The sequence below is a fragment of the Quercus robur genome, chromosome 5 (genome assembly GCF_932294415.1).
Source record: "Quercus robur chromosome 5, dhQueRobu3.1, whole genome shotgun sequence".
Taxonomy (NCBI): Eukaryota; Viridiplantae; Streptophyta; class Magnoliopsida; order Fagales; family Fagaceae; genus Quercus; species Quercus robur.
Genome location: NC_065538.1, coordinates 29,619,319 through 29,646,679, shown reverse-complemented (window position 1 = coordinate 29,646,679; position 27,361 = coordinate 29,619,319). Strand labels below are relative to the sequence as shown.

Below are 27,361 nucleotides of genomic sequence, written 5' to 3'. Positions count from 1 at the left end.
TTCTGTTCACCAAACGCTACAGTAAGCTAACTGCACTGTCAGAAAAGAAAAGAAAAGAATTTGTTGCCAAAAGTCACCGTTTCGTGTAGAAAAAAGAAAATAAATAAATAAAAATCCCTTCTGCAGAAAAATTAAGCCTAGTCACTGAGAGAGAATCAATGAGGAATGGGATTGCTCAAATTTGTGCCTCCAAGTTACTTTGATCTATGATTTAATTAGAGAAATTCAATACATATGCAGACACATATTTGCGCAAACACGTGTGGGTGAAAATGGCTAAATATCACCATTTTCAGAAATTTGTAGCAAAAAAACACTATTTCAAAACTATATAGGGAAACACCACTTTTCTAGAACTTGAATTTCATAAACTCGAGTTCCAAATGGTACTCGAGTTTATGAAACTCGAGTTCCTCATCAGTTAAAAAAATAATGTGGTACTCGTGCTTGGTATACTCAAGTACAGAAAGTAATTTACGCACAAAAGAGAGTGAATTTTTTTTTTAAATAATGCTAAACAGAAAATAATTTTATACAAAATGCTAGAAATAATTTATACAGAAAACAGTGAACAATTTTTATGAGAAAATAGTGAACAGTTTTATTTGATGTAGAAATTAAATTCATATTTTGAAATTAAAATCTCTATATTTTACAATGCTTCTATTTAAATAAATAGAAACATAAAAAAAGCTACTTATTTTTATGTTTATGTTTATGTTTATTTGTTGATAATCCAAAAAAAAAAAAAAAGTTGCAAGGTACTCGAGCTTAGTGAGCTCGAGTACTATAGAAATAAAATAAACAACATTTTATGTTTATGTTTATTTGTCAATAATCCCAAAAAAAAAAAAGGTTACAAGGTACTCGAGCTTGGTGAGCTCAAGTACTATAGAAATAAAATAAACAACATTTTATGTTTATGTTTATTTGTCAATAATCCCAAAAAAAAAAAGGTTACAAGGTACTCGAGCTTGGTGAGCTCGAGTAATGTAGAAATAAAATAAACAACATTTTATGTTTATGTTTATTTGTCAATAATAATAATAAATAAATAAATAAATAAAAGTTACAACGTACTTGAGCTTGGTGAGCTCGAGTACTGTAGAAATAAAATAAACAGCATTTTATTTATAAAAGGTACTCGAGCCTAGTATACTCGAGTATTGTGTTGCATGGCACTCGAATATACCAAGCTCGAGCACCACATTATTTTTTTTAATCGCCCAATTTCCACCTTAGCAGTGCCACGGTGGCAAAACTGATGAGGAACTCGAGTTTCATATACTTGAGTACCATTTGGAACTCGAGTTTATGAAACTCGAGTTCTAGAAAAGTGGTATTTCCGTATATAGTTCTGAAACAATGTTTTTTTGCTACAAATTTCTGAAAATGGTGGTATTTGGCCATTTTCACCCATGTGTGTGTCTATATATATATATATATATATATATATTTCTTACTACATTTTTGCACTATAATCTTGTCACATCTTCATTCCACTAACATTGTTCTAAATAATTAAAAATATAAATAAATAAATAAAACCCTCAAACTTATCAATTTACGAAAAACAAAATACATTGGTTTCAACGAAATAACCTCGAATTCAAGAGGAGTTCAAATAATCTCAAATTCAATAGGAGTTTCTTAAATCCCCAAAGTGACACAATTCCAGAATCTATTAGAGAAATCTGAAAATAAACTTCAAAATTTTATTGATCTGATAATTGAATGCCTTAGATGTTACCATTTGCTTAAATAGTAAAAACAAAATCTAAGGTGGATAAGAAAATGCCCGCCAAAACCCTAATTTGCGCTAATTACAAAAGGGTTTGGCTTATCTCCAGTACTTTTTTTAAAATGAATCTCCTTTCATTTTAATGAGAAACTACCACATCACCTACTAACTAAATAAAAAGTTAGAGATTAAAACTCACAATCACTTGCCGTTGTACATTAAAAACAAAAGGACATGTCAAGTTAAAAAAAAAAAAAAAATACTTGAGGTAAGCCAAAACCATTACAAAATTATACGGAAAAATAGTAAATTTTATCAAAAAAATGGAAAAATTGAGAAAATTGTGGAATTAGAAACTAATGTCTCTAAATAAGTCTCAAAAGGGATGAAACCTTATTTTAACTTTTAAATTAAAAGTTGTTAAGAAAGCAAAATATTACTAAAATGAAAAAAAAAAAAAAAAAAAAAGTGCATATTTCAAGGACTGAATGATGGAATTTACTTGAAAAGTGTCTTTGGATAAGGCCAAAGGCAAAACTTTTTTATCCTAGTGTTGTTTACCTTCACATCACCAAATTTCACACAATTTTGTTCCTGTCGCCAATGATTTCTATTAGTGCTTTTCTATTTTTTGAATTTCTCAATCACTAACCTTTGGTGGTCGCTCTAATCAAGAAATAAAAGTCTTTGTTGTCTATTCTACATCAATTGACCTTTTAACCAAATCAATTTCCCAAGAGGCAAAATCAAATAATCCCAACTTTCTGTCATGACCAGTCGCCAAAGTTATATTTTCTGGGAAGAAAAATAATTTACATCCATGGTGTTCAGACTAAAATTTTTCCCACCTAGAAATACCATTCCCATTTGATTTTACAAATTTCTAATAATTCTTCTTGTAAAGTTGTAATTTACAACTATGTTTTATGTTGGCTTTAATTCTGTGTCAAATTTGATTGTAATTCTGTTCAATCATTTCCCTGTATTTTTTTAGGTTTCAATGTAAGAACTGTGTGTGAGAGTTAGGTGAAGATTCTGTGAAGATGAAAAATTTGAGACTCGCTCTCGACTGGAAATTCAAAACATATGCATACACATATTTGCGCACACATGTGCATATAAATATATAAATATATATATATATATATATATATTTCTTACCACATTTTTAGAATCCATCAGACAAATCTGAAAATAAACTTTGAAATTTTATTGATCTAATAATTGAATGCCTTAAAAGTTACAATATGCTTAAATAGTAAAAAAATAAAATAAAAAATCTAGGGTGGCTAAGAAAATGCCCACCAAAACCCTAATTTGCGCTAATTACAAAATTAGATGGAAAAATAGTAAATTTTATCAAAAAACGAAAAAACTGAGAAAATTGTGGAATTAAAAACTAATGTCTCTAAAAAAAGTCTCAAATCATACTAGACCTTATTTTAACTTTTAAATTAAAATTTATTAAGAAAAAAATATTACTAAAATGTAAAAACACATGTTTCAAGGACTGAATGTAGGGATGTCAATTTATGCCCAACCCGCGGGTACCGGCTCGGCCCGATCCTAATGGGTCGGGTTTTACCCAATCTGATAAAGAATAGGGTCGGATTTGGGTTTTATAAAAAAAGAACCCGAAACGGGTCCAGGTCGAATCTAGGTTTTGGCAAAAAACTGGCCCGAACCCGGACCCGACCTGACCTGGTTAGCTTAAATATAAAATTACAAAAAAACCTATATATATATATATATATATCACAAACCCTAACCTAAAACTCATTTCTCTCCTTTTTCTCTCAACTCAACCGCCTCCCTCACTAACTCTCACTCTCCTTAATCGGCTCCACCAAGACTCTCAAAGTCACAAATCAGGTTCAGACACTCATATCTCATCCTCAACCTCACTCTCATTCACTCACCGACCCACCCTCACCCTCGTGGAGGAGCACAAATCTCGTGGTGGTTGCCGTTTTTGTCACAGAGGAGCCTGTGATTGTTAGATCGGAGAGAGATTTAGTGGTCTGAGTTCTTTTTTTTTTTTTTTCATTTTCTTTTTTGGGTTCATTTCCTCTCTCAGTAGTTTTTGTTTTTGGGTATTTGTTTGAGGATTTAATATGTAAAAATCTTTCCATAAATGATAAATGGAGTTTTGTTCCTCTCTTAGTAGTTTTTGTTTTTGGATATTTGTTTGAGGATTTAATATGTAAAAATTGGAGTGAATGTTGCGTTGATGTAAACATCTGTCCACAAATGTAAAAATCAGAGTTTTGTTTCTTCCACAAATGATAAATGGCGTTTGAGGATTTAACTGATAACAATGTTGATTGATTTGTGTTTAGATTTTTTTTTTTTTTTTTAATAATAAGATTGGGTTGGATTGGGCGGCCATGGAATAGGCCTAGAAGTGGTTAGATGGGGTCCGCGGGGCCTGCGGAGACCCGACGGGCTGAGTTTAGGGCTAAAAAAAAGACCGTTCATTAAATGGGCCGGGTTTGGGTAATAGGGAAGGACCCGAGGATCGGGTCTGAGTATCAAAAAACCCGGCCCGAACCCGACCCGTTGTCATTCCTAACTAAATGATGGAATTTGCTTGAAAAGTGACTTTGGACAAGGCCAAAGGTGAAATTTTTTTTTATCCTAGTGTTGTTTACCTTAACATCACCAAATTTCGCACAATTTTATTCCTGTCGCCAATGATTTCGTCACCAAATGATAACATTTAGTGAGGAAAAGAAGAATTTGTCACCAAATATTATAAAAAAATTTAAAATTGGTGACGAAATCAATATTTCGTCACCAAAGATGTACAAATTGGTGACGAAATATTTATTTCGTCTCTATAGGTCATGAAAAAAAGGCAAACCTAGGGTGACGAAATATTTGCGTCACCAAAGACTTACCAGAGGTGACAAAATTCTAAATTCGTCACCCAATATTAGAATGTAGGTGTTTTTGGTGACGAAATAAATTTCCGTCACCTATTGTTTAACCAAAGACTAATCGGAGGTGACGAAATTCCAAATTTATCACCCAATATTAAGATGGAGGTGTTTTTGGTGACGAATAACTGTTCGTTACCTATTGTTTACAAATAATTAAGGATGGCCATGGGTAGGGTATACCCATATATACCCGACCCAATTAATTTATCCATGGATATCTGATTACCTTACCCAATTAATATTCATACCCAATTGTTACCCAGTTTGTTTATCCATGGATATCCATACCCTACCCAAACTAAATTTTTATAAAATCACCAAATATGCTCAAAAACCACTAAAATGACCAATATATCCTTAAAATCTCTAAAATAAACAAAATACCCATGAAATCTCTAAAATGACCAAAATACCCTAAAATCTCTAAAATCACCAATTATGCTAAAAACCCACAAAAATGACCAAAATAGCCCAAAATCTCTAAAATGAGCAAAATACTCATGGAACCTCTAAAATAACCAAAATACACCCGAAGTCACCAAATATGCTAAAAAATCACTAAAAATTACCAAAATACACCATAAACCTAAAAAATGACCGAAATACTCCCAAATCCTAAAAAATGACCAAAGTACACACAAAACCTAAAAAATGTCCAAAATACCCTCAAAACCTAAAATTTGGCCAAAATACCCCTAAAACAAAAAATTACCAAAATAACCCCTAAACCTAAAAAAAAATGACCGAAATACCTTTAAAACCTAAAAACTGACCGAAATAGCCTTGACACTTGAAAATTACCAAAATACCCTTAAACCTAAAAAAAGACCACAATACCCCTAAAAACTAAAAAATTATCAAAATACCTCTGAAACCTAGAAAATGACCAAAATACCCCTAAAACCTATATGATGATAAAAATACACCATAAACCTAAAAGATGACCTATAGGGTGCATTTCGGCAATTTTATAGGATTTTGGAGTACTTTGGTTATTTGCAAGTTTTAGGGGCAATTTGGTAATTTTGATTATTGGGTCATTGAGTGGGTTGGGGTTTACCCATAATAATTTCGTTGAGTTAGGTTTGTGTTAGATTTAATTAGTTAAATGAGTAATAATGGGTAATATCCAAACCATATCCGATAAATTTGGATAATATCCAAACCCTACTCAATTACCTTCTCCCATTAAGAACTAAGTATTACCCAAAATATTTGGATCAGGTAGGGTTGGATATCTATTACCCAATAGGTATAGCTAGACATGCATGGCAAACGGTTGGGTTGGGTTAATCGAGTTGCAGGGTAAATGGGCTGACCTGTATTTTCATAGGAAAAAAAAAAATAACTTAAAACAAATTAAATGTCAAATTTTTAGAAATAATGAATCAAATCAATCAAAGAAATAGATTATACACAATACCCTCTTTTTTAGTTAAGTGGGCACCTACTATTAGTAGACTATTTGTGTTATAAGTATACATATAAAGGGGAAAAAAAAACAAAAAACAAAAAACAAAACAAAACAAAACAACAAAACAACAACAACAAAAAAAAAAAAAAAAAAAAAAAAAAAAAAAAAAAAAACAACAACAACAACAACAACAAAACAAACAAAAAAACAAAACAAAACAAACAAACCAATAAACATAAAACTTTCCACTGAACCATCAACGTGGGAGTCACAAAGTGGTCTCCCACCTAACCATCAACGTGGCCAAACAACATCCAACCACGTTTATGCTAAACTTTTTAAAAAACATAAAGTCTTCACCTCTCCTTAAAGGCTTAAACAAAAGTAGATCTCGAAAAAGTTAGAAAATTGCTTAGAGCTCTCTCTCCGAAGAAGTAGCAGTGGCAAATTTAAATTGCGCTCTCCTTCAAGCCCAGTTCGGCAATTCATCCTCACTCCTCATCCAAACCAAACAGATCTGAGATATTTCCTAATCATTTTCTCACATTACTTCTCATAGCTCCTCAAACAAATATGAGATTTTTCCAAAGTGTCTCCCAAAATCTCCTTTTGTCCCAAATTTGAGATTTTTCAAAATAGAGTAGAAAAACTTGCACCTTCCTTGTCAGAAGCCAAGAAGTCCACGAAATTTTTCTCAATGAACAAAACCCTTGAAAACCGGTCGAATCATCCCGATTTACAATTTCACTAATTTAACCTACAATTTCCTTTCTTTTTGAATTTTTTGATATTTTCGGTTTTTAGATAGAACCAAATCAGACTTAGTTCCAGTTCCCAATTGAACCGACCGGTCTGGTACGGTTTTTAAAACCATGTTCGCAACCAAGGTTTTAAAAACCGGTATGGTGAAAGAACTGAAAAAGGGACTGGTTACCAGTTTCTGGTCAGACCGGTGACTTCATAAATAATTTAATTAATAATTTTTAAATTATACAAATAAAAACATAATAAGTTTATTACTAATAATATGCAGGTAAAAATACTTTTAAAAAATTATGTGAGTTTTCACATTTTATATTTAGAAAATAAAAATAGCAAAATGTAATAATATAACATTTAGTAACACTTTTCGTTTAAATTTATTTAATTTTCCTTGGAATGGACAATCACATATGTTTAATTGTAATCATAAAAATAAAAAAAAATATTATATATATATATAATGAATTAATTAATATTATATAAAAATTAAGTAACTTTTTAATTTTATTCACTTAATTAACTAAAATTACTATCTTTTTCTAATTATAATTATCAAAAAAAGGAAAAAGAAAAAGAAAAAAAAAAGAAATTAAATTCACATAACTTTTAACAAACAGTTGTATAATATAGTATATAATAATGTTTCTGAGGACAAAGAAGATGTAGTTGTACAATCTACAATGTACAAACTGTACAGTATGTTAAGTAAAACAAAAGTTCTTTCTCAAAAAAAAAAAAAAAAAGCTAAAAGTAAAGCCATAGCATGTGGTTCTCATTGATTCTAGATTAAAAACTGAAAAAAAAAAAAAAATGGTATGACTCTCATTGTTTTGTTGTGTATAGAGCACACAGTTTTTAAAAATATAAGTTCATTTGTTTTGTAACTTTTGATTTGTTAATCTCTCTCCGTATTTCTGAAGAAGAAGCTCATTTCAAGAAACTCAAGCAATACCGTGCTCGTGCTTCATGGTCTCTCCTCTTCCAAATCCAAACATAAATTGTATTTCACAATAATTTTATAACAAATCTTAAGGGGTAGGTTGTTATTGGTTACTATTGTTAGAGGCAAAAAAGTAATCTTAGTATTAGGTTCAAATTTAAACCAATAACAACTAACCACCTATGATTTGTTGTGAAAATATTATAAAAATGTTGTGGACATAGTTTCTCTCAATTTTTTTTTCTTTTTATGCGGTGCCCAATTTTCAGGCGCAATCTAATTTTTTTTTCTTTTTTTTTTTCCATTATTTTTTATTTGTGTAAACAAAATACTAATACTCTCTCTTTCTCCTCCCACATACAGACCCACGCCTCTCAGCCTCCCAAAAAGACCGATAAGCTCTCTCTCTTATCGATCCTCTCTCTCATCACTCTTTTTTCTTCTTTCAGGATTAGTAGGATATTGATTTCGGGATTAGAGAATGTGTTGGTTTTAGGACATAAATTTTGGGATTTGGAGAAGGTAATAGAGTCTTTCCCTTTTGTTTCATGGTTATGCGCAAGAAAAAATAACACAAATTAAAGTTTCTGACTTTGTCTTTGTTTGAAACTTACATGTAAAAGTTAATTCCTTTGTGGGTTTGTCTAATCTTTTAGTCAAGTTTTTACATACCCAGTTGGATTTTCTCTTCTGGGTCTTCTTTATTTGGATAGATTTAGTGTGTTTCTATGCATTCCCTAACATTTATTAGGGAAGTGAAATAGAATCGTTTTTTTAATTTTAATTTTGTCAGCATTGTGTTTTTAAGACTGAGGCTTTCTTGCATGTGTTTATTATATTGTTCAATTGGCAGTGTGTAACTTAGGTTTCTTGTCCAAAGGGGTTGAATTGGGATGAATTTGCATTGGATGGTTTTAGAGTCCATCTATTTCTCTTTATGCTTTCAAGTTCAAGCATGCCTTTGTATTAGAATGTAATGTAATCTCCTTGAATTTATGTCTTCAATAAAACTTATTGAACTCTGAGCTATGTTGTATTATTAACGAATCCATTCATAAAAAGCTAATGTTGGATATATTTCAATAATTTACTTTTGTGATAAAGCAAAAGGAACAATACACAGATCTAAGAATAAGCGATAACACAAATAGATGTGATAGGCAAAAACAATAAACAAATATTGAATATATATAAGAAGAAATATGCAAATAATTAAAAACTCACAGACCAAATTCGTGAATGATGAATGATTCAGATCAAGTCTTATGTTTAACACAATCTCCTTAAAGCAGATTTCGCCCCTCACACAATTACTGTGGTGCTTTGAGACTCATGAACGTCTACCTCCCAAGATAAAATGATTTACAGCACGAAAATGAAGCACACAAGGTCATGCTCTGCGAACTACTCAATGTCTCTTTCTCTCTCTTTGACACAAAATGAAATGCACAAAAATATTCTCACTTCGAGAGTTTTTTTTTTTTTTTTTTTTTTTTTTTTTTTTTTTTTTAAGAAAAAGTAGTTTTTATGAATGAGGGACCATGAAAAATTATCCGTTACTAAACAAGCACTTTGTTTCGGTAATAATTGCTGTGCACAGACTAACTGACTCAAAAATTAAAATAATAAAATATTATTATTTGGACAAGTAGACCTAGTCCACATATGCCAAAAGCCCAACCCAATGTCCAACCCATGAACATATAAACTCATATATTATCTCTTTCCTTTCCTATGTGGGACTCAAGATTTTTACCACTTTTAATAACATCTTCAAGTGAACATAGAAAATATCAATTTCTTATTCACTCCATGCTATTTTTCCAACAATCCCCCATATGAATAGATATTGATAAACACAATGCAAATAATGATGCAAACACAGAGAGAGTAGAAGAAAGTTATTGTATCGGGAGAAGTAGCTTGTGGCTTTGAACTTTCCTTTGCGAAAGACTATCGAATATACTGGCTAACCAATGAACATGATGTCTTGAACTGTTCAGCCGTTTGTGTATACCAAGACAATAGAATTCACACAGCTTCTTTTCGAACATATTTCATTCTTATAATTGTGTTCATTTCGGCCCTAAACATATCCTGGTAAATTCATGAAGTGCTTTAGAGAATTCAGCCTTGAAACTCTCATGGAAGTGGCCCACTTCACACTCATATAGGTGACTCTTTAAGAGTATCCTGCTATACCCCACTTGGAATTCCAAGATATAAGAATCATTAAAAGCAAAGCTTACCCTTATCATCGCTTACAGGCATCACTATTTCATCATAGGAATGGGAGGGAGATGTTATCTCCATAGTGATAAAAATAGTCTCCACGATTCGGTTGTCCCTTTGAACCTAAATCTTGGGATCTCTAGTCAACTAGGTTGGGTTGCCATCCTGGAGACTTTTAGGTAATAGGTTTTCACCCCATTCCCCTCGATGAACACGCAGTTTATTTGCGCTCCACATAAACAATTGATTACAGATCCGTTTTATAATCTGGAAATAATTCCATTTGAGAGCAACTGCCTCATGGTATTGTCTCCAACAAATATGTAGAGACCTACTATAACTTTGTGCCCTACCAATATATACAATTAGGAGGCACAAGTATCCAGCAATGAATGTTTGTTTAGATTCATAAAGACTTCCCATAAAATACATATGCTCTTAACATAAGGTGTTCTCACTAGACTATCTTCACATCTCTCATGTGATTGAGATAAGAAAAGTTCATCAGATGTATTAGAAAATTTAATTACTTGAATCACATCTACAACACTTACATGAGCATATCCAACAATGACATAGCCCCTTGTGATATATTTCACATTACACACTAGTCGCATTAAATCTAAACTCATTTGACATCATCTCATTGTCAAATTTTTCATGTCATTGCATTGAAACTTGCTTCAATCCATACAAAGATTTAACAAGCCTACACACTTTGTTTCCTTGTACAAGAACCATAAACCCCTTTGGTTTATTGTGTATCAAGAAAACTCATATCTTCCTTTTCTTTATAGCCTTCTACAACAAGTCTTTCCTTGTAATAGTCAACAATTCCATCAACTCTCAAACTCTTAGGTGGTAGATCCACCAATTACTATGCATAGATCTCAAAGATGGATTTATTGCACTATTGACAATCTCTTTTCCAAGAAAAATTGGACCAAACAACCATGACGTTTGCCCTTTTACTACGCTTAGGTTCAACCTCTCTTCCATCAACTCTTGATCATGAGGGATACTAAACGTAGACTCAAACTTTCTTTAAGAAAGCTTAACACTTGAAATATACTCTAATTAATTTTCATGCATATAAAAATAATAGATTCATAAATTAGAAAGCACTATTCACTACTGTTATGACTATAACCAATGAAAACACAATCAATGGTTCTTTATCATTTCGGAATAGGAACTACCACATTCATCAAACACCCCTACATTTAAAGAATTCATAGAAAGGCAATCACTCTTTCCATAATTCACAAGGTGTTTTAGTGGTTTCTTTTAAAGCATCTCAATGAATAAATAATTGGTGGAAATAATAACTTCCCCCCATAAGTTCTACGATAATCAAGAACTTTTTACATTCATTGAGTTATTTCTCAACTTCATTCTTATAATGAATGAACATCTCTAATGCCTCATCCTTGCTTACTTAATAAGCACTCATAACAGACTCTTGTGCATTCCAAAACATTAGACAACTTAAGCATATCAACTAAGGCATGTAACATATACTTCAACCAAAGAAATATTACAAACATATATTGGGATTAAACACATTAATATCCAATTAAGCTCACACATGCCCAAATATATATATATATATATATACACACACACATATATATACATGTATGTAATATACATGTATATATACAACAAAAGTGGGCTATGGTGACGAAATCTAGTAAGGATAAACAATTTCATCACCAAATGATAACATTTAGTGAGGAAAAGAAGAATTCGTCACCAAAGATTATAAAAATTTTAAAATTGGTGACGAAATCAATATTTCGTCACCAAATATGTACCAATTGGTGACGAAATATTTATTTCATCGCTATAGGTCATGAAAAAAAGGCAAACCTTGGGTGACGAAATATTCGCATCACCAAAGACTTACTAGAGGTGATGAAATTCTAAATTCATTACCCAATATTAGGATGTAGGTGTTTTTGGTGACAAAATAAATTTTCGTCACCTATTGTTTAACCAAAGACTGACCAAAATACTGCTGCAATCTCTAAAATCACCAATTATGCTAAAAAACCACTAAAATGACCAAAACATCCCAAAATCTCTAAAATGAGCAAAATACCTATGAAATAACCTAAAAAATGACCAAAATACCCCCAAAATCACCAAATATGCTAAAAAAACCACTAAAAATTACCAAAATATCCCCTAAACCTAATAAATGACTGAAACCCATAAATCCTAAAAAATGACCAAAGTACACTTGAAACCTAAAAAATAACCAAAATACCCCCGAAACCTAAAATTTGGACAAAATACCCCCAAAAAAAAAAATTACCAAAATAACCCCTAAACCTAAAAAATAACCAAAATACCTCCAAAACCTAAACTGGCCGAAATAGCCTTAATGCTTGAAAATTACCAAAATACCCCTAATCCTTAAAAAATGACTAAAATACCTCCTCCCAAAACATAAAAAATGACTAAAATACCCCTGAAACCTATAAAATGACAAAAAAATGGCCCACCCTAAATGACCAAAATACTCATTTTTATAATTTCGGGCTATTTTGGCCATTTTTTAAGTTTAGGGGGTATTTTGGTTATTTTATAAGTTTCAGGGGTATTTTGGTCATTTTTTAAGGTTTAGAGGGTATTTTTTAGGTTTAGGCGGGTATTTTGGTAATTAGGTAATTTGGTCATTTTTAGGTTTCATGGGTATTTTGGTAATTTTTAGGTTTTAGGGAGTATTTTGGTCATTTCTTAGGTTTAGGACGTATTTTTGTCATTTTTAAGTTTCAGGGGGTATTTTGGTCATTTTAAAGGTTTCGGAGGTATTTTGTTTATTTTTTAGGTTTAGGGGGTATTTTGGTCTTTTTTTTTGTTGCCGGTGATATTTTGGTAATGTTTTAAGTTTTAGGGGTATTTGGTAATTTTATGATTTTAGAGGTATTTCAGTCATTTTTTAGGTTTAAGGTGCATTTCAGCAATTTTAGAGGATTTTAGGAGTACTTTGGTTATTTGCAAGTTTTAGGGGGCAATTTGATAATTTTGATTATTGGGTAATTGGGTGGGTTGGGTTTTACCTATAATAATTTGGTTGAGATAGGTTTAGGTTAGATGTAATTAGTTAGATGGGTACTAATGGGTAAATGAGTAATATCCAAACCATATTCAAACCGTTTACACCTAATAATGGGTAAATGGGTAAGAATTTTTGATGGACCCAAAACACCCTCTAAAAAAATCTTATTTGTGATGATGAAATAAAGCCCTTACAAATACTTGGTAAAATGTGAAATATTTGTGACTAACAAGAAAAGCTGTCGCAATTATGTGTTATAGCCGTCACAAATACTAATATTTTGGAGGGAACTAAAATATTAGTATTTTTCATGCTTACATTATCTTCATATATTTTTCATACTTACAAAATTTCAAGGTGATCAAAGATTAATAGGCATGTCATCAATCAATTGTCTAAATTCAAGTTTTTGTAGTTTAAAATAACGCATAAAAGATGAGTTTAAAGATCAAATGGTAAATTACATTCGATTGGCATGAAAATTGTCATACATATTAAGAACATATAAAAAATGTAATCCAACGGTTGGATTTTCAAAATATTCATTCAATAATAAGTTACTGGGTGGTGTAACATTTTTTAGAGTTACATCAGGTGTAACTTGAACCCAACCCAATATTTCTTAATTCAATGTGAATTTTGACAAATCTACCGTTAGATTACATTATCTTCATATATTTTTTATGCTTACAAAATTTCAAGGTGATCAAAAATTAATAGGCATGTCATCAATTAATTGTCTAAATTCAAGTTTTTGTAGTTTAAAATAACGCACAAAAGATGAGTTTAAAGATCAAATGATAAATTACATTCAATTGGCATGAAAATTGTCATGCATGTTAAGAACATATAGAACATGTAATCCAACGGTTGGATTTTCAAAATATTCATTCAATAATAAGTTACTGGGTGGTGTAACATTTTTTAGAGTTACATCATGTGTAACTTGAACCCAACCCAATATTTCTTAATTCAATGTGAATTTTGACAAATCTACCGTTAGATTACATTATCTTCATATATTTTTTATGCTTACAAAATTTCAAGGTGATCAAAGATTAATAGGCATGTCATCAATCAATTGTCTAAATTCAAGTTTTTGTAGTTTAAAATAACGCACAAAAGATGAGTTTTAAGATCAAATGGTATTTACATCCTATTGGCACGAAAATTGTCATGCATGTTAAAAAAAACATATAGAACATGTAATCCAACGGTTGGATTTTCAAAATATACATTCAATAATAAGTTATTGGGTGGTGTAACATTTTTTAGAGTTACGTCAGGTATAACTTGAACCCAACCCTATATTTCTTAATTCAATGTGAATTTTGACAAATTTACCGTTAGATTATATTATCTTCATATTTTTTTATGCTTACAAAATTTCAAGGTAATCAAAGATTAATAGGCATGTCATCAATCAATTGTCTAAATTCAAGTTTTTGTAGTTTAAAATAACGCATAAAAGATGAGTTTAAAGATCAAATGGTATTTACATCCGATTCGCATGAAAATTGTCATGCATGTTAAAAACATATAGAACATGTAATCCAACGGTTGAATTTTCAAAATATGCATTCAATAATATGTTATTGGGTGGTGTAACAATTTTTAGAGTTACATCAGGTATAACTTGAACTCAATCCTATATTTCTTAATTCGATGTGAATTTTGACAAATTTACCGTTAGATTACATTATCTTTATATATTTTTCATACTTACAAAATTTCAAGGTGATCAAATATTAATAGCCATGTCATCAATCAATTGTCTAGATTCAAGTTTTTGTAGTTTAAAATAATACATAAAATATGAGTTTATAGATCAAATGATAAATTATATCCGATTGGCATGAAAACTGGCATGCATGTTAAGAACATATAGACCATGTAATCCAACGGTTGGATTTTCAAAATATGAATTCAATAATAAGTTATTGGATGGTATAACATTTTTTAGAGTTACATCAGATGTAACTTGAACCCAACCCTATATTTCTTAATTCAATTTGAATTTTGACAAATTTATAGTTAGATTACATTATCTTCATATATTTTTCATGATTACAAAATTTCAAGGTGATCAAAGATTAATAGCTATGTCATCAATCAATTGTTTAAATTCAAGTTTTTGTAGTTTAAAATAATGCGTAAAAGATGAGTTTATGGATTAAATGGTAAATTACATCCGATTGGCATGAAAATTGGCATGCATGTTAAGAACATATAGAAAATGTAATTCAATGGTTGGATTTTCAAAATATGAATTTAATAATAAGTTATTTGGTGGTGTAACATTTTTTAGAGTTACATCCAGTGTAACTTGAATCCAGCCTTATATTATGACATTCGATGTGAATTTTTATAAATCTACCGTTAGATTATGTAATCTTCATATATTTTTCTTGCTTACAAAATTTTAAGGTGATCAATGATTAATAGGCATGTTATCAATCAATTATCTAAATTCAAGTTTTTGTAATTTAAAAATAACACATAAAAGATGAGTTGAAAGATCAAGTGATAAATTACACCCGATTGGCATGAAAATTGGCATGCATGTTAAGAACATATAGAACATGTAATCCAACGGTTGGATCTTCAAAATATGAATTTAATAATAAGTTATTGGGTGGTGTAACATTTTTTAGAGTTACATCAAGTGTAACTTGAACCCAACCCTATATTTCTTAATTCAATGTGAATTTTGCCAAATCTGCCGTTAAATTACATTATCTTCATATATTTTTCTTACTTACAAAATTTTAAGGTGATCAAAGATTAATAGCCTGTCATCAATTAATTGTCTAAATTCAAGTTTTTGTAGTTTAAAATAATGACTTTGGCTAGTTAATTTAGTGGAGATGCTCTTAGTGATTAATAACAAAGATTTGAGATATATGCTTTAGGACCCTAAGGAACAGTGACTTGGAATGGACAATCACATATGTTTAATTGTAATCATAAAAAAAAAAAAAAAAATTATATATATAAAGAATTAATTAATGTTATATAAAAATTAAGTAACTTTTTAATTTTATTCACTTAATAAACTAAAATTACTATTTTTTTTCTAATCATAATTATCACAGAAAGGAAAAAGAAAAAGAAAAAAAAAAGAAATTAAATTCACGTGACTTTTAACGAACAGTTGTCTAATATAATATATAATAATGTTAGTGGGGACAAAGAGGTTGTAATGGTACAATCTACCATGTACAAACTGTACAGTATGCCAAGTAAAACAAAAGCTCTTTCCCAAAAAAAAAAAAAAAAGAAAAGAGCTAAAAGTAAAGCCATAGCATGCGGTGCTCATTGATTCTAGATTAAAAACTTAAAAAAAGGGTGTGGCTCTCATTGTTTTGTTGTGTACAGAGCACACAGTTTTTAAAAATATAGTTTCAGTTGTTTTGTAACTTTTGATTTGTTAATCTCTCTCCGTATTTCTGAAGAAGAAGCTCATTTCTTTCTGGGTCTTTTTTATTGGGATAGATTTAGGCTGTGTTTGGTTCATGTAAAAGTATTTCCGGAAAATATTCTATTTTCCGGAAATGCTATTTTCCGGAAAGGAAAATGTTTTCATGTGTTTGGTTGCATTTCAAAAAATGTTTCGGAAAATATTTTCTGATGTTTGGTTGTGTTCTTGAAAATAGCATAGAAAACACATTTTCACATTTTCTCACATTTTCTTGGTTACCAAACGATTATATAATATCATTTATTCATCAAAACACAAACAAAACCCAGAAAAAAATCATCAAATCCGGCCAAACGAAGGCGAGATCGCGATCGACGCATTCGCGCGATCGCGATCTCTCCGATCGGCGCATTGCGATCGGCAGCGCGATGCGTCGATCGCGATCGACGCATCGCGATCGCGCGAAGATCGACGCTTCGCGCGAAGATCGAAGCGGAGATCGCGATCGGAGCTCTGGATGGCTGGATCGATCGGAGCTCTCGCACTTCGTTGGCTTCAATCTCGCTCGTTGGCTTCGATCTCGTTCGTGGATCGGGGTTCATGATCTCGCTCGTTGGATCGTTGTGTTCTTCGATTGTTTTTTTTTTTGTTCTTTCTCTCTCGCTCTCGTGTTGTGTTCTCTGTTTTTTCTCTCTCTCTCTCTGCGTTTTGCAAGCCACGGAAATGAATTGAAGTGACAATGAAGGCAGAAATTCATTTCCGTGGTCAAGGGTGAAAATTTCGGTCAACAGGAAATCAATTTCCGGAAAATAATATTTTCCGTGACAGCCAAACGCAGTGATTTTCCGGAAATTGATTTCTGGAATTGGTTTGAAACCGATTCAAACGCACCCTTAGTGTGTTTCTATGGAACTGTGCTGCACTATCTATAAATTGGTTTTGTATACATCTCAAATAGTGACCCTTAAAAGGCTGACAAGTACAGAAAAAGAGACGTGTTAATGTTTGATTTCTTTGTTTTTCTACCATTATTTAACTTGATTTCACTTTATGTTATGTCTTGTCCAATATGGTTGTTACATGGACGGTAGTATAGGCCATTCGGCTATTTACATGGACCACTCTCATTTATTCATAATACGATGATAATTATCAAAATGTTATACACCTACCAATAACATATTTTACATACCAGAGAAAAAATTTCTATCAAAAAAAAATATATATATATATATATATATATATATATAAACAGGTATGCAACTCAACTCAAATTCAAGTTGCTCTCTTTGCAAATTTCAGATAAAATCCTCACTACATGTATTTACTCAATGTCATCTTGCTAGGGTAATTTGGTTTGGAAGTCAATGTTCCATTAAAAAATAGATTGCCTACAGTAACAATCCATCACTCAGTTTATTGAGAAAATATTTGAAACTTGGTCTAGAGTTAGAAATTGCTTTTAAATATTTGTCTCTTAAACTGATTTGTCAAGTTTTTGGAAGTTGCCGTTTGTGTTCTACTTTAGCTTATTGTCCTTTTTTCATGGCATTGTGGCCTTTGTTATTGCAAGGGATTGTTTTAATTGCTCTCTATCATAATTTTCAGCTTCTAAGTGGGTCAAGGGGAAGCAATTGGAAGAAGTTGTGGCCATTAAAAACACGAGTTTTGCCAATATATGATTTGTTGCTCAGTTCATCTTGTCTGTGATTTGGGTTTTCTCATAATTGCATAACTGTTTTAGAAGATCTTAACACAGATGTGTGGCCTCGTTGCCAACGCTGATTTTTGTTTAAAAAATTCCATAAACTGTATATTTATAACACTTCTGCAAATAGTTATATACCATTAAACATATAAAATATATATGACTTTGACTACTCCTATAGAGTTGCTATTTCTATAACCATTGCAATCGTTTATATTTGTGGCCAATTAAGAAATGCAATGTCTATGGGCTATATCTTGAAAAATGGTAAGCAAGAGTGTACATCAGTAGACAATGTAAACTGTAGACACATAGGAAATGCAGAGAGTGAAATCCAGCCAGGTGTATATTTTATACATTTCCAGTACTATACAAGTCCAAGGCCAGCTTAGACAGAACTGTTTTCAGTCAAAAGGAGCCAGGATTCCATAGCCATTTTGGGAGAAAGTAATGTTTTTCCAAAGAATTTTCTTGGTGACAAAAATGGGAAGTACCTAGAATATGGAAGTGCTATGATCAACTATGAGGGTGTTCCATATTATATGCCCTCATTTCTTGGTTGGCTATAATGAATAGTCAGATTACAAGAGTAAGATTAGTTAAATAAAATCGAAAGGGTGATTTGATGTGTGTTTTTTTACTTTTTATGAATGAGTCATTTGGAAATATGGGCAATTTTATTTTTTGAACATTCTTTTAGAAAGATACTATGGAAGAAAGTGTAGGGGAAATGTTTCCTAATTTGTTAGACAGATTGGCAGTTGGGTTGATTATAAGCATTAAAGGGTACAAACTTTGAACATACAATTTGCAAGATCGATGGGGCAGCTAGCTAGCCATCATTTTGTCATTTATGGAATGTGCCAATATGGAGGATAGAAATGAAAGAATTCATAAATGAGAAGTGAAGCATAAATAAAGTTGTTAAAATTCATTATGGCTTGTTTTGTAATAAATGGAGAGTGTGATAAATAAACTTCTTGTATTATTGATTGTGTATTAATTACATCACTAACTTCATGTTAAGAAAATATTATTAAAGTTAACTGATTGAAACTAACTAATTCACTAATTACAAAACTAGCTCCTAAGAATCAAAACCTACATTTGCAAATTATGAAAATCTGCATTCAACCCTCGAATTCCTTTATGTTTGATAGCAGTTTCACCTATATATAAACAAAACTTGCTTTTCTTATCCATGCTTAACCTGCTCGGCACAAAGCATCACCAAGCCCATTTAGCAAACCTAATTATAGGAAAGAACTATTTGTAAGGCATGACAAGACAAAACAAAACCCTCCTACTGATCAAAGAGCTTCAAAGATCAAAGAGAAAACCCCATATATCAGAAGTGACTACCAACCCCTATTTTGATAGCTAGATTCATAGTACTTAAAAGAGCATGCTTCATTCATGGTGGTGGTGTTAGTCAAGGTAGATAAATAGTACTAGCTTGGAAACAAGCAAATATTAGTAGTTTAAAAAAGTTAAAGAGATAAGACCCTATTAATTGCTAATTTGCTAGATGTTTTTGATTTTTTTTTTTTTTTTAAATATCATTATCATTCTGTATGTCATTGCAAATGAAATAGCTAGAAGAAGCTATTCAATGCTAGCTAGTTGCCAATGCTTTACTGATATTGAGCCCAAAGTATGTCAAAGTTAGCTGCAAGTTGATTTTTGTAATCATTGCAACAGAAGGTGCATACATGATACATGGTTTTTGATGATTCATGTTAAAATATCCATCTTTTCCTTTTTGTTTGTTGTTTCTTATCGAATTTCAAGCAAGACTCTCTTTGCGTGATTTGAAACTGGGGACCTATAATTATAATATATTATAAATGGAAAAAAAATCCAAATTTATTGTGAAAATTGGAATAGCCAATTATATATGCATGAAGGGTAAAAAACCAAAAAGTGGTTAAATCACAGTTATTTTGCCAAAACCTTTGCAAAGTCTCACGTAAATTTGCACACTTTTGAATGCTTTTATAGATGTTTGCTGAGCCCCAAAATGAATCTTTAAAAGATTTTGAAAATTCTAGAGCATACATAGTGTAAGGTTGCATCCAGATCCACTGTTTGATTCATCAGGATCCTTGGCCCAAAAGATTGAGAGAGATGGGCCCTAGAAACTTTTTTTAGTGTCATGTGTGCTTATTAGAGGATCACTTGCAGTCCTTTTTTAGTCCACAGAATACGAGTCCCTTTAGCTTTTAATGTGCAGCAACTTTCAAAGAGTCAACAAAACCATTACCACTTCATTTATAAGCATTTTGCATCCTTCACTTTCATACAAGAAAATATTGAATGACATACCCCAAAAAAGGTGTTCCCATGAATTTAGACTAAAACTTGTATAGTTTTATTATTAGCTCAGCCTAAAATAGGAAAAAAGGAGAAACAAAATAAATATATGAAAAGGGCTAGGCTTATTGGCTTAGCCTTGTAGTTGTGGGGTACCCTAATGCAAAACCAAGGTGCACCATAGGTCCTTGTACTTTTTTTTTTTTTTGAGAATCCAGACCCAAGGGTCAAAAATTATTAATAAAGGGAAAGGACTACAAAGAGTCACGGTACACAAGAGGAGCTATGTCATCAGGTGTGGACTCAATCCACACCTGTAGCTCATTACCAGATTTGGCTTTTCTGGCAAGGTAGTGGGCAACATAATTGCCTAATCTTTTTACATGAGAGAAAACACAAAAACGAAGGTCATTAGCTAATACAAGGGAATCCTGAATGATATGGCCAAATTCGGGGTTGCTGGTCTTTCCATCCTTAAGGGCCATGATAACAATCTCAGCATCCCCTTCAACAGAGGCTTCAAAAATGGACATCTCCTTCGCGAATAAGATTGCTCTTCTACACGCTAAGGCTTCCACCGTGGCAACTGAGCAAGGCAGAGGAATTCGTTTAGCCAAGGCACTGATGACCGAGCCTTCAGAATCGCGGATAACCATGCCCAAGCCAGCAGCACCCATTTCCTTAAAAATTGCCCCATCAAAATTCACCTTATACATCAAAGGATTAGGAGGAAACCACCTACTGCTGCTGCCAGAGACCGAGGGCTGAACCTGACGAGGAATCTGAGCTGAGGAGAAATCATGGAGAAAGGTTGAAGCCTTAGCACGTATAGTACGAAGGTCGGTAGAGCAGCCCCCTACACGATCAGAGTTTCTACAATCCCAAATCATCCACAAGATCACAGCTACAAGGTTGATATCAAAACAGTCTTTGATCTCAACAACCATCTCCATGAGGTCAGCAAAAGTCCTGAATCTATGTTTTCGAAGACTCTGACCAGCAGCAGTAGCATCCCAAATGACCCGCAAAGCAGGGCAACTCCACAAGGAATGTAAAGTGTCCTCACAAGCCGAGAGGCACCTAGGACAAGTGACTGAAGTGACCACTTTGCATTTCCACAGATTAAGAAGAGTTGGGATAGCTTCGTGAGTTGCTCGCCACAACAAGTGCTTAACCTTAGGGGGGACCAACAAGGACCAAATACCAGACCACATTCTTTTGTTTCGACCCAAGTTGGAACAATTTGGAACAAAGCTCCTGCCAGATTTAGCTAGCATCTGGTAAGCACTCCGAGTGGAGTAGTTGCCATGACTTGAATGGAACCAAGTTTGTAAATCTGGGACCTGGTTTAAACTCAACGGCAAACCAACAATGATACTAGCTTCATGGGGAAGGAATTCATGCTTTATCAGGTCAGCTTTCCAGGAACGGGAGCCATCATCAATCAGACTGCTCACAGTGGATTCCGGGCCAAGAGAGGAAAACGGGGAAATGACTCTTCTGCAGCTTTGAGTTGGCAACCAATTATCCCCTCGGATTTTGATTGACTTACCATCACCAACTCTCCAAATTGAACCCGATCAATGACATGTTTGGATTGAAGAATACTTTTCCACGCAAATGAACCTTTGTGGTGACTTGTTGCCTCCAATATTGAGCAATCCGGAAAAAACTTAGCCTTGAAGACCTTGTAGAAAAGAGATTCTCCATGATTCATCAACCGCCACACCTGCTTGGCTAGAAGGGCGTCATTAAACTTGTTTAACTCCCTAAAACCCATACCCCCCTCACACTTCGGAAGACACAAGTTTTCCCAACTAATCCAGTGAATGCGCTTCTGCTCTCCGTTGTAACCCCACCAAAATTTTCGTATGAGAGTTTCAATTTCCTTGATCAACCCTTTTGGGAGCTTAAAACACGACATGGTGTAGGTGAGGATTGCCTGGACAATCGCTTTAACTAAAATTTCCCTTCCGGCTTGGGAAAGGAGTTTCTCCTTCCAGCCCTTAAGCTTCTTCCAGATTTTTTCTTTGATGAGACTAAAGGATTTCTTTTTGGCACGGCCCACCAGGGAGGGTAGACCCAAGTAATGGTCATAACTTTGAGAGGCTGCCACTCCAAGGAAATTCTTGATACCCTCCCGAGTTTGGGTAGGAGTGTTAGAGCTGAAAAACAAGTAATAGGTCCTTGTACTTGAATAGTTTAAACTGGGCCACTCTAATTTTTCCCGTGTTTAACATATATATATATATATATATATATATATGAGCCCTCAGATCAATAGAATGTGAAAAGAATTATTGGACCCACATGTAGAAAAAGAAATGAATGAGCCCACAAATAAAAAAGAAAAGCCGAGGTTTTATATAGACCCACCTAATAGCAACCACATTACCTATGGTTTTCCCACTGATCAATGTGCACCTCTCCCATTTTTAGGTGAAACTTCACATTGTAGCCAGCTATTGATTGCTAAAACAAAATATGTCATTAATTGCCCACCACAAAAAGGAAGAAACCCAAAATAATAAAAATAATGATTATAAAAAAATTCCTTCTTGTTATGCAGAATAAAATAGATACAATTTTTTTTTCTTTCTTTTTATTTGTTTTCTTATTTGCATGGTGTTATATGGTGGTTGAGTTGATATTGTGGTGGTACTTTAAATGTTTATAGTTGTCCATGAGCTTAATTTTGTTGTTTTCATTACATTGCTTTATAGTTTATGTTGTATTTTATAGTGTATTGTTGATGTTGTCACTAAGCATATTGAATTCAAGGCATAATATTTTCTTTATACATACCTCACTTTGCAGGATCAATTTGATATACAAGGAGAATCTGTACTTGTGAACAAATCTCTAAATACAAAGTGTGGTAGATTATTGAGCAGCCACTACAACAGGTTGTTTGCAAAATATAAAAAAACTTGTAAAGGATGAAGGAAGCACGTATGCAAGAAACCACCCACCAAAAAATGTCACACGAGAAAAATGGATTGAACTAATTGATGGAAAGTGGAGTGATGAAGATTGGCTAGTAATTAATACTTTGAAAATTTTAATTACAAGTGAAGTATGCTCTCACCTTTCACCTAGATAATACCTACCTATATATGCATTGGATTAATGTTTTATGTAGATCTTATTATGGTGTCATGTCTACTAGATTATTCGTTCTTTCAAATTTGTTGGATTAATACTTATTTGAAAGGTGGAGTAGATTTATATTGTAATCTATATATATAACTTAAGTCAAAACTCTAATATTTTCTTGGTTTTTATTCTTTATAGAAAGTCTTAGAAAGAAATGCTAAAAACAAAAATAAAGAGGAAACGGTTGACAAACACATTCATAGATGTGGAAGCATGTCGCTTGCAGTTAGGGTGGATGAGGTGGTGTGTTATTTCAATTTTTCAAAAGCTTAGTATATTACTTGTTGTAATTAATTAACTTGTCTTCTAACATTGGAAAGCAAACTGATCAGAGACGGAAAAATGGAGGTCATATTTCTAAGCTGGCACAACTCTACTATGATACCCACTTCAATTCAAAGACAAAACAGTGGGTACACCCTGATTGTGAACATACATATGTATGTATATCAGTACATGCCTTGAGTTTGCAAAACTAGAATATATGTATTTTTATTCTATATATGTTTGCAAAACTAGAACATATGTATTTTTGATGGTTTCTATTATTTGAAATGACAGTAAGAGATGTTGAGAGTACAAAATGAGCATTGTAGCACTCCTAAAGCACAGCCTTTGACTGAAGAGGAGATATCTATGATGGTTCTTAAGCCAAGATCTGGCTATGTAAATGGACTTGGCATGAGGCCTTCCTTATCTCTTAAGACTCCTGCCTCATCTTCCCCAACTCAGTATACTCAACAACTTGAGGGTCGAGTAGAAGAGCTCCAGGATGCAAACTATAGGCTGGAGGGTCGAGTATAAGAGCTCCAGGATGCAAACTTCAAGTTGGAGGAGAAGATGGATTGCATCATACAATATTTGAGGAGCAAGGGTGATAGTGACATTTGTGGCAGTGAGGGGAGCTCATCTACTAACTAGAACACACCTTGGTTAGTGTTTTATTTTCCTACCTAAAAGCATTAGTATTGGGGCTTGTATATGGTATATGTTGCTATATTGTTTATTGGTGGTGGTGGGTTTTTTGTTTGTGGTAGTGGTTGGAGTTTTTGTTTAATGGTGGTGGTGGGTTTTGTGTTAATGATGGTGGTTGGATTTTTTGTTTATCGTGTGGTTGGGTTTTTGTGTTTATGGTAGTGGTTGGGTTTTTTGTTTAATGTTGATGGTGGATTATTTGTTTATTGTGATGGCTGAGTTTTTTGTTTATGGTAATGACTGTGTTTTTGTATTAATGGTGGTGACTGTGTTTTTTGTTCAACGATGGTGGTGGGTTTTTTTGTTTATGGTGGTGGCTAAGTTTTTTTGTTTAATTTTAGTGGTGGGTTTTTTTTTTTTTTTTTTTTTTTTTTTTTTTTTTTTTTATAATTTTGATGGCTGGGTTTTTTGTTTATGGCAGTGGCTAAGTTTTTGTGTTAATGGTGGTGGCATTGTGTTTTTTGTTTAATGGTGGTGGTGAGTTTTTTTTATGGTAGTGGCTGGGTTTTTGTGTTAATGGTGGTGGCTGTACTTTTTGTTTATTGTGATGGTTGGGTTTTTTGTTTATGGCAGTGGCTGAGTTTTTGTGTTACTAGTGATGGCTATGTTTTTCGTTTAATGGTGGTGGTGGGTTTTTTGTTTATGGTAGTGGCTGGGTTTTCGTGTTAATGGTGGTGGCGTGCTTTTTGTTTAATGGTGGTGGTTGGGTTTATGATTTCTCTATGGTTTGTAATGTGGGTTTGGTTTTTATTTGATGAGAATGTTGTGGGTCTTCTTTCTTTGATAGTTTGGCTTCATATGATGTTGCATTATGATTATTTTGTCTAGTTTGTTATTGGGTATTCTGTGGACTTTTTCTGCATTGTGTTACTAATAATAATCTTTTTTTGTTGTAGTACATCTTATTAGGAATATAGGTTTGCAGTCTAGTTCGTTATTGATGTATTTTCCTTTATACTTGTGCAGATATGGGATTGGTGGCAAAAAGATAGCTTTTGTGGGACTACTTGAACTCAAATAATTTTTTGTAAAGTTTGGAAGCTAAGACATCATTTGTATATAAATAGTTGTAATTACTTTGTGAACATCTTTATTGCATTTTTAGATTGTATGGATGTTTTTTTTTTTATGGATTTGGTTAGAAATGAATGGATGTTTGATTTTATGGATTTGGTTAGAAATGAACAGGTTAATGTAATGGCAAGTAAATGTAAAGAATATTAATAATAATAATAAAAAATTGGTGACGATAATTTTCGTTGCCATATTTGACTATAAGCAGAAATTTGTGACGAAATAATTCGTCACCTAGTCTATTGAAAAAATAAAAAAAATCGGTGACGCAAAATTTCGTCACCTAATCCTTTGAAATTGGAAAAAAAAAATACATTTGGTGACGAAATATTCCGTCATTGAAAATAAGGTTTAGTGGCGAAAATATTAGGTGACAAAAGACTTTTGTCACCTATCATTTTTTATTGGTGACAAAAAAATTTTGTCACCTATCATTTTTTTATTGGCGACGAAACATTTTCGTCACCAATACATTCTGTGACGGAGCTTAGGTGACGAATGCTGTTTCGTCACCATTTCGTCATCATATGTATTCGGTGATGAAATAAGGACATATTGTCTTCAATAAAACTTATTTCATCACTACAACAAAAGTTTAAGGTTAGATACTGTAGTCCACTTTTATGTCTTCAATAAAACTTATTGAACTTCGACCTATGTTGTATTATTATAGAATCCATTCATAAAAAACTAATGTTGGATATATTTTAATAATTTATTTTTGTGATAAAGCAAAAGGAACAATACACAGATCTAAGAATAAGCGATAACACAAATAGATGTGATGGGCTACATGATATTTTCATGGCATTATGGCCTTTCTTATTACAAGGGATTGTTCTAATTGCTCTCTATCATAATTTTCAGCTTCTAAGTGGGTCAAGGGGAAGCAATTGGAAGAAGTTGTGGCCATTAAAAACACATAAGTTCTGCCAATATATGATTTATTGCTCAGTTCATCTTGTCTATGATTTGGGTTTTCTCATATATGCTTGTTTATCCACCCAATTTCTTGGCTTAGCTACTACCTTTATGTGGTTTGCTTGTTTGTTCTTATGCTTGAAATGTTTTGTGTTTTGGGTTTTGGATAGCCAATATTTGGTGTTGTTGCAGGCCATATAGGAAAGGGACATTTGTTGTGCACATAAAGTGTAACTTGATATGTGGGTTTGGTTTTTATTTGATGAGAATGTACATGTTGTGGGTCTTCTTTCTTTGATAGTTTGGCTTCATATGATGTTGCATTATGATTATTTTGTCTAGTTTATTATTGGATATTTTATGGACTTTTTTTTGCATTATCTTACTAATAATAATCTTTTTTTTTTTTTTTTTGTAGTACATCTTATCAGGGATATAGAATTGCAGTCTAGTTTGTTATTGATGTATTTTCCCTTTATACTTGTGCATATATGGGATTGGTGGAAAAAAGATAGCTTTTGTGGGACTACTTGAACTCATATAATTTTCTGTAAAGTTTGGAAGCTAAGACATCATTTGTATATAAATGGTTGTAATTACTTTGTGAACATCTTTATTGCATTTTTAGATTGCATGGATTTTTTTTTTTAATGAATTTGGTTAGAAATGAACATGTTAATGTAATGGCAAGTAAA

The 27,361-nt window shown here is 32.5% G+C and overlaps 1 long non-coding RNA gene across 1 annotated transcript; it reads left to right on the top strand.

Moving 5' to 3' along the window:
- The first annotated feature begins 24,476 nt into the window (after window positions 1–24,476).
- LOC126729059 (uncharacterized) lies at window positions 24,477–25,856 on the top strand. Its single transcript, XR_007656476.1, has 2 exons — window positions 24,477–24,628; window positions 25,638–25,856. It is a non-coding gene; the product is annotated as an uncharacterized LOC126729059 (long non-coding RNA).
- Window positions 25,857–27,361: the final 1,505 nt, after the last annotated feature.